We start from the raw sequence: 13232 nt of genomic DNA, 5'->3' as shown, positions 1-13232 counted from the left end.
ATAGGTTTGGCTTGCCTTACAAGGATGCTAAGAACTTCAGAGGCAAATGTGTATTTGTGTAGTCCCAGGCTGTCTTATTGGAGATTTCTATGCTTGGCTTTCCTATAAATTGAGGTACTTTAGCCTAAGCAGGTTATGATACTGATGCAATTGTATTCCTCCCTGCATTATAGAGAAAGATATGCTTTGTTCATCAACATGCCATTGAATTTAAAACTCTCCTAATGGAGCTGTGCATGAGTGTCGGGCTCTGTTTTGCTCAGGAGATGTAGGAATGTCACAGGTCATCAGAAGAGTAAAGGGGATGCACTTGGAAGGATCAGGCACGAACAGTTATTAGTACGTGGGGGATAAACCCCCATTACAGCTGTGTGCTTCTTCGAAAAGTCACCATTCCTAGTTATCTTCATGCTTCTTTCAAAATAGGAAATTGCTGCTTTTTTATATATAGGTCAGCTGCCATCAGCAACATCTGCAGGAGCTGAGGGTGCTGTGCAGATCAGAGTTGTATCAGCAGTTCAGCTCTTGGCAGCAGTTGCAAAGTGAGCTTGGATGAAGCAAGCATGAAAATTTAGGGTTTTCTGTTTCTCAGTAGGATTCTCAGCAAGACGAAACACATTTGTAGCTTGGGTGGTGGAATTCTTGGAGCATTCAGCACCGCACTGTATCCAGCCTGGTTGTGTTGGAAACTTAGGGGTCTCTCGCACAAGGTTCTTTGTGAGGATGGGGACTGAAGAAGGCTAGCTTCATGAGGTCAGTGCTGGGGGAACTGGTGCCCATACCAGATACCTGCTGGTCTCAAAGGCATCTCTATGCATACGACACAAACCCACACAACTTTACTCCTTCTATCTGACGAATGTTTTACAAATTTTACTTCTTAACGTGGTTTATTTAAATTTGCTGGAGGAGGCTGTGGGTGAGCAGAGAACTAATGTTTTTGATTTTATGAACAGAAATAATTTATGATGGAAGGAGGCTTTTTTTCTTCCTCTTTTCTTCTTCTTTTCTTCTTCTTTTCTTCTTCTCTTCTTCTTCTCTTCTTCTTCTCTTCTTCTCTTCTTCTTCTCTTCTTCTTCTCTTCTTCTTCTCTTCTTCTTCTTTTCTTCTTCTCTTCTTCTTCTCTTCTTCTTCTTTTCTTCTTCTTTTCTTCTTCTTTCTTCTTCTTCTCTTCTTCTTTTCTTCTTCTTTCTTCTTCTTTCTTCTTCTTTCTTCTTCTTTTCTTCTTCTTTTCTTCTTCTTCTTTTCTTGAATTCTGTCAGGAGAAAAATAAGGGCTTGCTAATATTAGTTGTTTATTTCCTTTTGAGGGAAGGAGTGAAGAGGCGAGAAAAGAGTAATACTGAAGTAAAACAAATTTACTCCTTGCAAACATTCTGAGGAAATAGATGTGTATGTACATCCTTAGAAATACATATCTAATTTTAATCTTGAAATATAGAGAGGGAGAAGCTTTCTCTTTCAGCATTTGACTTCAGAATTCTTTAAAGCTTTCCAGTACGTTCGTATTTGTGGGGCTGATGACAGAGCAAATGATCATACTGTGTGATCATACGTGCTTACTGACCGAGAGCAGCCAGCACTCCCGGTGCGCTTTAGGCCATGCACGTATGAGCATGAGCTAGTTTTGAGGGCAAAATGTCAGTCTGTTCCCTTATTTATAAGGGTAAGTAACCCGTTTCTGGAGCTGATCCTCCTGAAGTGGCTGTGTGCGGGCTGTCCGGACTGTGCCCTTGTCAGCACACTGGGCTCGGGCCCAGCAGCCAGCTCCTGAGGGAGCCTGGGCCCGGCGCCCGCTGACACCAGGGCAGCAACTCTGTGTTGCTCTGCGTGGAAAGATTCGCTCATTTCCACCCAACACGGTGAAATAGAAACGGGCAGCCATTTCATTTTGAAATACCCCGCCCTCCTAAACAAATATTAAAAAGAAAATGTAGGTTTTGGCCCGTGGGTATCCCAGTAATTTCCACTGATTAAGTTGACGCTTGTAATTGGGATCTAGATGGTCCATGTTTTGCAGAACATTAAGTATCTTTGTTTTTTGATATCAGTAGAGGAATTCACAAGATTTATACAGTCCCTTTGATATTTTATTTAACCCGATAACTGCTTGGGAAGGTAGGAGCCTGTTTGGTTTACCTTTGTCCTAGATTCAGTTTTAATATCTAATGCATAAATGAAAGGGGTGATCTTTATTCCTAATGATTCATGCTGCCTCAGAGCACCGTGGTTTCGAGTTGTGCTGCCTTTCCCACTGGGGGATGCAAACAAAAGAACAATAATTTCAGACTCCTCCTCCAGTTTCCAAGAGAACCTTAGCTGCTCAGGGATAGCTCTGAATTTTAAAAGCATTTTTCTTCCAAATTATGTATTGATTGCACATAAAATAGCAGTGCTGTAATGTGCAATTTAAAACGAATGCATGATGACGCTCATTTGCTTTTGATGCTGCTTTTTTCCAGCAGAAAACAAAAAGGAGATTCTGTTCCCATAAACCAGTCTTGCAAAACCTTTACAAACATTTATTAGTCTAGACACAAAATATTCTCACCCAGCCTCATCCTGATGATGGCAAAAAGAAACCGACAAGCTAATATTGTACTTGGCTGTCCAGAAAAAATAAAAAAGAACGGGATGCTGGGGGTGAAGGGTGGGAATCTTGCCCCAGGCCACCAAACCAGTAACATTTTGCTGGGGCTGCCTACAACAACAGATGCGTTTTGATTCCCCTGGGTTTTCCAGGCCTGCCTATTCTCTTATGCTAAACTTGGACACTCTCATAAACATTCTCTCTGAGCACCACACCCTGGTCTTATCCTGGACTCCTTTGAGTTGGTTGATTTAATAATGACATTGTACATGTTCGTCTTGCCTCTCTTTACCCTCTGTTCCTCTTTTTTCTGTTTTTCTGTTTTTCTGTTCCTCTTCTTGCCCTGGAAGTGACTTAACAAATGCATTAATTCAAAAATATTTAAAATATATGGGAATTGGAATAATTGGTCGAAATCAAAATGATTTAATGTGGGAGATTTGACCACAGTTTAAATCTGAACATATGGAGCATTGATCTAAATGATCTATTTTAGTTTTGAACTGCATTCGTACTTTTGATATCTTTCATAAATAGCAAATGCTTCTCATTGTTTTGTTTCAGGGTTGTTTGCAGACTTTTGCTTAGAGGGATAAGTTCTCTACATACAGTGTTATTTTGTCAGGCCTTTACCTCGGCATTCAACTACTCACATTATTAATTTTTACATCTCATCATTTTCTTAGAAAATAGTGAGTTACACATATCTTGTGTTTCAGATGATGATTAGCTCCTGTCACTCCCAATTTATGCCAGACTGCATTTGGTCGGAAATTAAAATTTAATTGAAAATTCGCCTAAGCAGCATAATGTGTCTGTATTATTAATTAGTTGCTGTAAATATGGAAAATATATAAGAATATGTGTTTATTGAAGCTTTTAAAAACCCATAAAGGAGTCAAAATATAATACTTACTTACACTTAGTAGATTACATTGATTGTTTCTGTGATGATGTATCCATGTATGTTAAGGTTTTAGCCCTGGTGGAGCTCATGCTCAAATTCTAATTGGAGATCTTATACAGTAAATAAAACGTTCTGCTTTTTCAGCTCTGAGGGAGTGGAAACTTCTCTTGTCATTCAGAAAGTGATTTGTATCTTTGCTCAGTGCAACTGTCTTCAAAGTGAATGGTTTTCTATACAGTTAGTCATTGATTGCCACTGATTCCATGTTTTCACCAAGAATTTCCAACTGGCATCTAAAAAGAAAAAATATATATATTGACCAAGTTGTTTTTTCTCTGTTTTCTTTTTATATTCCATTAATAAAAATTGATTTGTTTATAGTTAGAAAGTACTTCAGCCAGTGATCAGTGCACTCAAAGGCAGATGACTGCTTTAATGTTGATAAACCAGGTGTTACTTATGAGGGAATGTGTTCAGTGTATTCGTAAAACATTAACATAAATTAACAAAGTGTTTCTAATTAACTGATTTTTATTTTCTTCCTCTAAATAATAGCATGCTTAAATGTTGTACTGATTGTTCTCTTCCTGCTTGGCCCCCAATGCTATCTTCCGTGGCATGCGATTTTTTGAGGTTTTCTCTTGCTTCTTAAGTCTGTTTTTCTTAGCACATATGGTATTTAAAATTCTACTGTCAATTCTTATTTAAATCAGTCAGAATACTGTTTTGACCCTAGGATATCTATGCAGCTTTAAATTACCTATAGATTTCAAAACAAAACTAATCCGATTTTGTGTTTAAACTTAATGCAGCTACTCATTTGAAGCGCAGTGTTTTATTTAACTGTGTACTTTTCACTTAAGTCCTGTTGTCCTAATTTGCCATGATTATACCAGTACGTGGCAGACAGGTGAAATAAAGTAGCCTGTTTCTTTAATCCACTTTCTCTCTTCCCTGCCAGGACAGCTGGGCTCCTTCTGCCAGAGTAGCTCACACCACTGACAGCTCTGGGAAAACAGAACAAGGTGCAGCCCCTGTTCTACCTATGGCAGCGTCTCCCGGACTGGAGGTGGAGATCACAAATGGGGCTCTGAGTAGTTAAGAGAAGGGAAATTAAGTCATGAAGTCAAGTTTGTGGTCAGAATGTGGGGAGTGAGCTTGGAAGGGGTGTTGGCTCCTTAAGAGCCTTTATTTCTCCCTGGTAACTTGAGTACACTGTTATCTCTCTGACTTCCCCAGGTGACTGAACTTCCAGATTCAGCTTTTTATTCAGCTCATTCTCCTTGGAAAGCTCTATATTCCCATGTCTTTTACTCTTTTTGTCACTGGCCTCATTGGCAGTAAACAGTGTTTATCCATACTGTGAGTACACAGAATAAGACGCTATCTCCCACAGAAATCAGCAGGAGCATCTTAGTAGTACAGAACAGTGCTCAGCAGGAGGATGGAGTCGGGGTCACTGTTGCAAATAAAAATGCTTTGCTTTTTGCAAAGGTTAGCATGGAACCCAGTGGTGTTTCATTAGGTGGTTGAGACCTGCAGAGACTGTTTATGCAGGCAACTCAGTCTGGCCTCCTTGCTTTTTGTTATAAGATGATGCATCCCCAAATCATAGGGGGATGTCTTAATTTCAGCTGGGATCGCAGAATCACAGAATTGATGGAATTGTTTTCTTCGGAGTGTCTGGTATGATTCTGTGTTTTGGTTCTAGGAGAATCCTTTTCTCTTAGTAAATAGTTTTAGCTCAGCCCACAAGTTCTACTTTGTTTTTCTCAATTCTCTCCCTTCTCTCCCCCATCCCACTGGGAAGCTTTGGGGGGGAGTGAGTGAACAACTGTGTGGTGCTCAGCCACCTGCAGGGTTAAACCAGAAAAAAAGCAGAACAGAAGGCTTTTCTGGACATCAGCTAATCCAACCTCCTGCTCAAAACAAGGTTTACTTTGAAGTTAGATAGGGTTGTTCTGGGTCTTGCCAAGTTTTGAAAACTTCCAAGAATTAAAATGCCTTTAAAGTTCCCAGTACATCTCCAAGATCTCTGCAGCAATTGCCTGCACTGCATAGCCAGCACTGAGATGCTGTAACTGCCGTGGCTGTGCCCCACAGTTCTTCAGGAGCAGACCCAAGGGCGTGTTGGCATTGCACTGTGATACTCACCAACCTAAGCAAGCTTCACATTCTCATCTTGATCTTGATGGTAGTTCAGCACTGCAGTAGGAGTATTGCACCTAATGGCAGGGTCTGAGTGCCCTGCATGCAAAGAGGGGAGCTCAAGCGTTTCATACTTGTGTTGTGAAAAGTGTGGCTGCATGATCAGTGTTGGATCGGGCCAGAGGGTAACATACTGAAGAAATTTTGGAAAGTCAGCTGTGCTTGCAGGCATAGACAAAAAGTTGTATACATGTCACCATTATGGAGAAGTCTGTCAGTGGGGGACCAGGTGAATTTTAGCTTTTGTTCACCTTGAATTATGTAATTTGCCTTACAGTAAAGTTGATATATGATGCTGGAAAAGATATACATATTAAAAATATGTAAATATGTAGAAAGAAATATATATCTAAAATGTCAGCTCCAAAGTCATGTTTTTGACTTGCAAGTAGAGAAGTAAAGCATGTGACAAAATAAATAGAAGACTTAACTGTGTACTGCACTCTTTGATCTTCTCATAAAGTGATAGCTAAGGTGATGTAGGAGCCTTTGAGAAGGGGTGGGATGGGATACAGGTAGGGCTGGGGCATGCAGAAGGGGTAGTAAGGAAGTGCAGGTGAGCAGAAGCCCACAGGGCCTGCATGGCTCTGAAGAGTAGTTGCAGCCTTGATGGTGTGCCTTAAAGTCCATCTCAACAAGTGCTGGACTAGGTTTGTACAGTAGGATCTCTTTTTTCAAGTGACACTCTGTGTACATGTTTATTTCTATTCGTAGAATACTGGCTCCTACAAGCACTGGATTCATGCTTTTATGTTCAAATATTTTGGGATCTTTTACAAATTACTTAAATCCAGGATCTGTATTCTGGTGTATTCAAGTCTGTGCGTGGAATACGTAGCAGTGCATGTTAGCGTCTCGTGGCGAGTCCATTCCGAGTCCTTGTTTTTGTTTTCTTAAGATCTCAGACATGAGAATTTCTGTCTTATTTCTGCTTTAAGGCTGCTTTTCTTCTTTATTCCTTGAATTTTGGGAATTCAACTGGTTCAAGAGCAAAGTGAACAGAGAGTGAAGAAGGAAGCAAGAGATAGAAGACAGGCAGACTCTGCACGAACCACTTTATCTTTTTCTGAACAGCTCTGCGCCCCAGGGATTTGACATAGGAATCAAAATTTGGCAAGGATCTAGGCCTGAGGTCTGAGAAAAGTGTTCTGCTGTTTTCAGAGAGAGAGAAGGAAAACGGGAGAAAAAGAAAAGAATTTGGCAGAATTATGAGCCATAACGTACCTTTTAGTATCCAAGCTGAAATTTACAGGATATTTTGTCACCTGCTCTTGATAGTACTTTTATGCCTGTCGTGCACATTTGCATGCTTCTTTAGACCACCTGCTTTAAGTGGGTTTCCCTCCTCTGTGTAGGTTGGTACATTGGCATGCAGCAGAGCAGTGCTGGCCTGGTGTCAGGTGGAGAAGCTCTGGGAGCCAGCAAGCCCTGAGATCTTGTCCCACTTGTTTAAGGGTAGAGAGCTCCCAAGCCTGTTAATTGCCGTTGAGATTTCATTTCACTACAGCAAAGGGAAAATAATAATGCAAATAGCAGCTGATCTGAAATCCGGTTTCCAGTGTGATGAGGGCATGCACAGTTAGTTTCAGTCGGTGGAGGAGGGGGAGAGGAGAGGGAGACAATCTGTGCTGAGCTGTGTCACCTCTAACAGCGCGGGGGTTCCTGTATAGCAACGAGATGATGAGAGAATGAGTCGGGCTATCTAGCAAAGGAGACCATCTGTAGGGCTGCTGCGTTCCTCCCTAAAAAAGCGGAAAGGTGCCTGGGGACACGAGCTTCAGGAAGTGAAAGGAAGGTCTGGTACTTCCAGCACTAGGCTAAGGCCTGGGAAAGATAAGGTCTCTAGAAATTTTTCAGCTGAAGGAAAAAAACAAATGCACATTTGAGTTGAAAGGAACATTTTGTGAAGTCGTGTCTGTGCCAGATTGCTTCGTTTTAAAGAAGGAAATCCCAGGAGAACAAAACCTTTTGTTTTGATGTTTTAAGGAGAAACTTTTTCATAAACAGTTTCTAAAGCGAATCAATTTTAACTGTTATGGTTTTTAAAAGCTAACCTGAAGCAAACATTTTAGGGGTTGAATTAAATGTTTAATCAACCCAAAATGCATTCTGCAATCTTTTCAGGTCAGTAATGTTATTTCCTCTTCCTTTCCGTTTTCAGTGTAACAGCACGGCAAGCAAAACAAAACAGCCGTAACTATGCAGAAAAATCAGTCTCCAACTCTGCTCCCATTTTGTTGGATATGACAGACATTTATATCAGCCAGGTCTGTTACTTTTAAGAATGATCCTGCAGAGATGGTAAAAGCACTGAGTGCTCACAATTTGAATTAAATACTGTAGGGGGTTAAAAATTGAGACCTGCCAATGTGATATTGAGCTGCTAAAATAAGTAACAGAAAATACTTGTTTATTTATGTGCCTGAGGAGCAGAAACAGGCACCGTATATGTTAAAGATGCTGCTTCACCAGTACACCCATGACTGTTAAATACCTGTCAGATTTGATCAGTAGCTCTTACGTGATCAGACCTAAAAACTGGCTATGGTTTTGTGTCAAAAGCAGTGGGACGATTTGTGCTCACTGTAGAGGTACCTGGGAAGTATTCTCTAACAGAGAAAGATAACATAGGTCATTTAATGATCAGTTCTAGCCTAAAGTGCTGATGTTTACTGTGATGGATATCATGCTCATTATCCTTTAAAACCAACAGGGATTGGAGTTAACCATGAAGATTGTCATATATTCTCTGGCAGGCTCCTTTTAGTCTCCAGGGGGCTTCACGTTCACTTCCCATTTCTCAGCCTCAGCTCAGGTCTGCTTTTGGCTTATTAGAAGGTGTATGTGGGCAGGAGTAGAGCAACTTTTGGTATTTGCCTGCGGGAGCCATTGCAAACTAATGCAGCAAGGACTTTATGCTTGCCCCTGTATTGTAGCACACCTGAAGTCCTACTGCTATCTGATAGGTTTTGCTCCCATTTTGATGTGGAACATGTTTTAAAACTGGAATGAAATATTAATATTGTGGGGTTTACACTGCGATTTAGTTTTATTTTAGAGTAATAAGCAGTAATAACTTCTATACTTTGCAGGTATTGAACAACTGAAGAAACTAGCTCCATAAAACATCATCTTTCACCTTCCTCACTGAAAGGCAGTGTAGTGGCAGCCCCATCGGAGCAGATTATGGCTATACTGAGCTCTGTGCTGAATAGTTCCTGGCTTGGATACAGCGACTCAGACAGAATGGTAATAGTTAAGAGTGGGCTAAACAAAGGATTGACAATTCCATATTGTTGTGGATTAACCAGAAGTTGTACAAAGAAGACAAAACACAGTTTTCTGTGCTGACAAATAGGCAATTTATAATGTAGGTGATATTAGAAGCGATTCCCATTCCTCAGTCTTCTCCTAAGCCACCCTATTTGTGCACATTCTTCCAATGGCATTATTTGAGTTTGGCTCTGTTGTTTTGTTGTTTTTTCCTCTTTTTTTTTTTTTTTTTTTTTTGTTTGTTTGTTTGTTTGTTATGGTAGATAGAGGTGTCATGCAGCAAGTAGGGAAAATGACTTTTCATAAAGCATACAGCCTGAGCACGTGTGTACAATGCGTTTTCTAACCTCATTTATTTTGTGCTGCATCAGCTTTTCTTGATTGGAGGCTGGAAGGAAGGGATGAGTAATAATTTTGTCCTGGAAGCAAGTTCTTTTACTTCTTTATCTGTCATTGTCAACCATGTCTTTTCCTTCTCAAACTCTTATCAAAGAGGCAAGAGGTTTCTGCCTGCATTTAGAAAATACTTGCATAAATCTTTATCCAAATCTGCTATGGAGACAACATCTAAGTGTTGAATTTGACTCTGGAGAATGTCTGTCCTAGTAAAATTATTAATGAATTGGGGTTAGTATCTGTTTGTGTTCTATTTCTGAAGAGCTGTGTCCTGAGCAATTGCCAGCTCAAAGATAAAATATAAGTTCCTGGACCTTCAAAAATGTGTGCCTGAACTCACTTTATTTTTTTGTTTGTATCTGAGAAAATACCTTTTATGGACTGGTTTTGCTAGAAATGTCAGTACGTAATTTTACCCCAGATTTTGAAAAAGGTGTTACAGTGGTGTTTGTCTTGAGAGATGAAGTGCCACTAATTGAAAGTTTTCCTATAGATGCTTCCACTGAAGAATCATTGAATGGTTTGGATTGGAAGGGACCTTAAAAACCATCTAGTTGCAACCCCCTGCTGTGGATCCTTCAGACCAGGCTGCCCAGGTGCCCATCCAACCTAATCTGGAATGCCTTCAGGGATGGGGCATCCATAGCTTCTCTGGGCAGCCTGCATCAGTGCTGCACCACCTCTGTAGTGAAGTGTTTCTTCCTTACATCTAATCTAGATCTACCCTCTTTTAGTTTAAAACTATTGCCCCTTATTGTCACAAATGTCCTTGTAAAATGCCTTTCTTCACCTCTAGGGTATGACTGGCTTTCTGAGCTGCAAGAACATGTTGTTAGCGTGGACATGTTAGTTCACGTCCATTTTTTTCATCTACGGAAGCATCCAAGGCTGCTCTCAATCCATTCATCTCTTAGTTGTGTGCTAATGTTTGCAGTTGTTCTAATTCAGGTGTATTATTTTGGTCTTGGCTTTGTTTAACCTTAGATTCACAAGAACTCATCTTTCAAGCTTGTCTAGGTCCCTGTGGATGTCATTCCTTCCTTCTCTCCTGTCAGCTCTACCACCTAGCTTGGTATCATCTGCAGGCTTGCTGAGAGTGCACTTGATCCCACTGTCTGTGTCATTAATAAAGATATTAAACAGTAATGGTCCCAGTATGGACCTCTGAGATCACCCCTCATCAGAGATCTCCACCTGGATATTGAGCCATTGACTGTAACTCTCTGGATAAAGTCAGCCAGCCAGATGCTGCTTTTGGCATATTGTGAATACTTGAAATACTTCATGACAAACCAAATTGCACAACACAGTTTCAGTATAGAGAAATAAAAATACAGTCCAAACAGGAATAGAATACCTTAAAAATATTTTCTTGTGTATTTGATCCGAAGTATTTAAGGAGCAAGCCAAAGTATCCTCTGGACCATTAGTGGTGGTCTTTAAGAATTTGTGAAGGCTGAGGGGTGGTCTTTGTGGACACAAAGCAAGCAAACATAATGGCCAGTGTTAAATGAGAGAGTGAGGCATGAGCAGAGAATTACACATCATTTAACAAAATATCTGTACACAGAAATATATAGGACAAATTAACTAAAAAAAAAAAGCTATCTTTAAGCACCCAGAGAGTGAGAGATTTTTTCTTTTAAGGAAAAAAGAAAAGGTGAATTTCTCAAAAACAAGTTACACACATCAAGCCAATTAATTTACTTTCATTCCCTGTTAAGGGAACAGGATGTCACAAACCCTGCCAAAGACAAAATACATGACAGGGCTGCACTTGGTGTTCTTGTAAGCAGTACAGAAGGGATGTTTTAGAGGAACTTAAGCACAAAGGTGATGCATAATTGCTTTGATTTTTATGCAAGTATGAGTTTTCATAATTACCTGATAAAGTGAAAGAGCACATCAAGCAGCGTGCTACAGATGAAGTAATCCCATTGGTAACCAGTGCAAGGGAGTGGAGGTTTCTGTACAGTTTGTAGAGGACAGAAGGCTGGGAAAGGTATCAAACATCTGGCTTTGTTGAGATTTTAGTGAATGCTGCTGTAGCTCTTCACAGCTCATATTTACATAGGATTTTGAAATCACAGTTTCCTGTGGGAGGAAAAAAAAAAAAACAAAAAAAAAATAGTGTAATGAGTATCATAGAACAGTTTGGGTTAGAAGGGACCTTTAAGATCCTCTACGTCCAACCCCCTGCTGCAGGCAGGGTCACCTCCTTCTAGACAAGGTTGCTCACAGCCCCATCCAGCCTGGCCTTGAATGCCTCCAGGGAGGGGAGGAGAGCATAGGAACAGTTTCCTGCTCAGTAAACAGAGAGGAATGGGATAATCTTCCGTGCACGATGAGCAAAACCAAACCACAGCAAAAAGGGACATGTTACAGAGATTAAACTACAAAGGCACAGATGATCCAGTTGCACGTAGGCTTATAGGCACTATGAATGTTGTTTGCTAAGGGAGGGAACGGGGGAGAAATGCTTATAGATTTGTTGGCCAGGGTTTGTGCTTTATTTATTATCTCAAGCTTTATCTAGGCATGCTGCAGTGTTGTGTGTGAGGTCAAACATTGCTTTCACTTGTGCTCTGGGCCAGCCTCGTGTGACCCTCAGCACGTCCCTGTGCCTGTGCAGGCAGCCCCGTAACGATGGATCCTATGTTCTCCATTCTGGATGGGTACTGCAAGGCATCTTAGTTACCTTCCAAACTGCAACTTCAGCCAGCTTTACTGGCTGCTAAGTAGCTTTTGAAAATTGGTATTTCTGGTATTTCTGAAATTGTTCTCAAGATGGCAGAAGGATTAGGTAATACCACCCAGCTCTTCTCCAAGAGAACTGCTCAACGTTCAGTTTTGGCTGTGTCTGCCTTTTGTGATGAGCCCCCTGGCCCCACACAGAATCGGCACAGTTAATGGTGCTCTACCTCTTATCCCTCAGAACGTGGAGACAAATGGATCCATTTGGCTTTGCTTCCTCACTGCAGAGATAAATGAGGTGGCCTGTGATGCATATTTTGTATGCACATTAAAATAAATACTTTTTGCACCTCAGTGCTGTTTTCCAGAGTGCCAGCATTAGTTTGTGGAAGAGTGTCTTTCAAGTCTGGTGCTGTGAAATAATTACGATCCTGAAATGATGATTACCTAGGATTTATCTGTCAGCACTGTCAGTGTCCTTAATGCTGTGCAACCATACCCTTGGCGTAAGGAGCCTGTTGTGCCAGGCTGTGCACAGAAGAAATACAGGTAGATTTGGAGGATTACTTACAAACGTTTGGGGAGGATTTTTGCAGAAAAGTGTGGTGATGTGCACAGTCTCAAAAACAGAGTTTACAGAGCAGCACTGGTAGCAATAGATGAACACTAATGTCTTTGGCCTTAGGAAAAAAAAGTGAAGTTAAGAACAGCCTCTGCTGCCCACATAATCAAAATAAAAGATTGTGTTTGGAGTGGAAATGGTATTTTTTTCCCCTTCTCACTTCTTTACTCTTCCTTTTACACTGCTCTTCTTTTTCTCTTAATATTTTGTCATGAGCAAAGCTGGCTTTCTGTTTTTAACCTGTTACATGCTGTTACCTTTATAAACCTTCTGAAACAGCTGCTTGAATCTTCCTCTTGCACTTGAGCATGCTACTGCTTTGGGAAGCAGATGATGTTCTGCTATCTAAAAATTCATGAATCTATGGGATTTCTGGAACGAGAAATCAGTGTCTCATTTTATTTTAAGAAGGAAACTATTACAGAGTTTATAACCCTTTTCAGTAGCTTGTGCATAATTTCCAATAGACTAGTTATGGTCCCCGTGGGATAAAAACTCACTCCTCTCTGGGCGATTTAAGAACATGTTTATTCTCTGAATTTA

General features: G+C 40.6%; 1 protein-coding gene across 13 annotated transcripts in view; it reads left to right on the top strand.

The window, feature by feature from the left end:
* ZHX1 (zinc fingers and homeoboxes 1) overlaps positions 1-13232 on the top strand; it is a 28259-nt gene that overhangs the window by 4113 nt on the left and 10914 nt on the right. The window contains exon 1 of one of the 13 annotated variants that reach the window (XM_019614238.3): positions 8816-8953. The exons of the other annotated variants lie outside the window; for them this stretch is intronic. The gene's annotated coding sequence lies outside the window, so the exon portion shown is untranslated. Of the gene's footprint in view, positions 1-8815; positions 8954-13232 lie in introns of those variants that run through there. 13 annotated transcript variants of the gene reach the window in all.

The sequence above is a fragment of the Meleagris gallopavo genome, chromosome 3 (genome assembly GCF_905368555.1).
Source record: "Meleagris gallopavo chromosome 3, MGAL_WU_HG_1.1, whole genome shotgun sequence".
In the NCBI taxonomy this organism is placed as follows: Eukaryota; Metazoa; Chordata; class Aves; order Galliformes; family Phasianidae; genus Meleagris; species Meleagris gallopavo.
The sequence above is the reverse complement of the archived record's forward strand: the minus strand, read 5'-3'. Positions and strand labels throughout refer to the sequence as shown.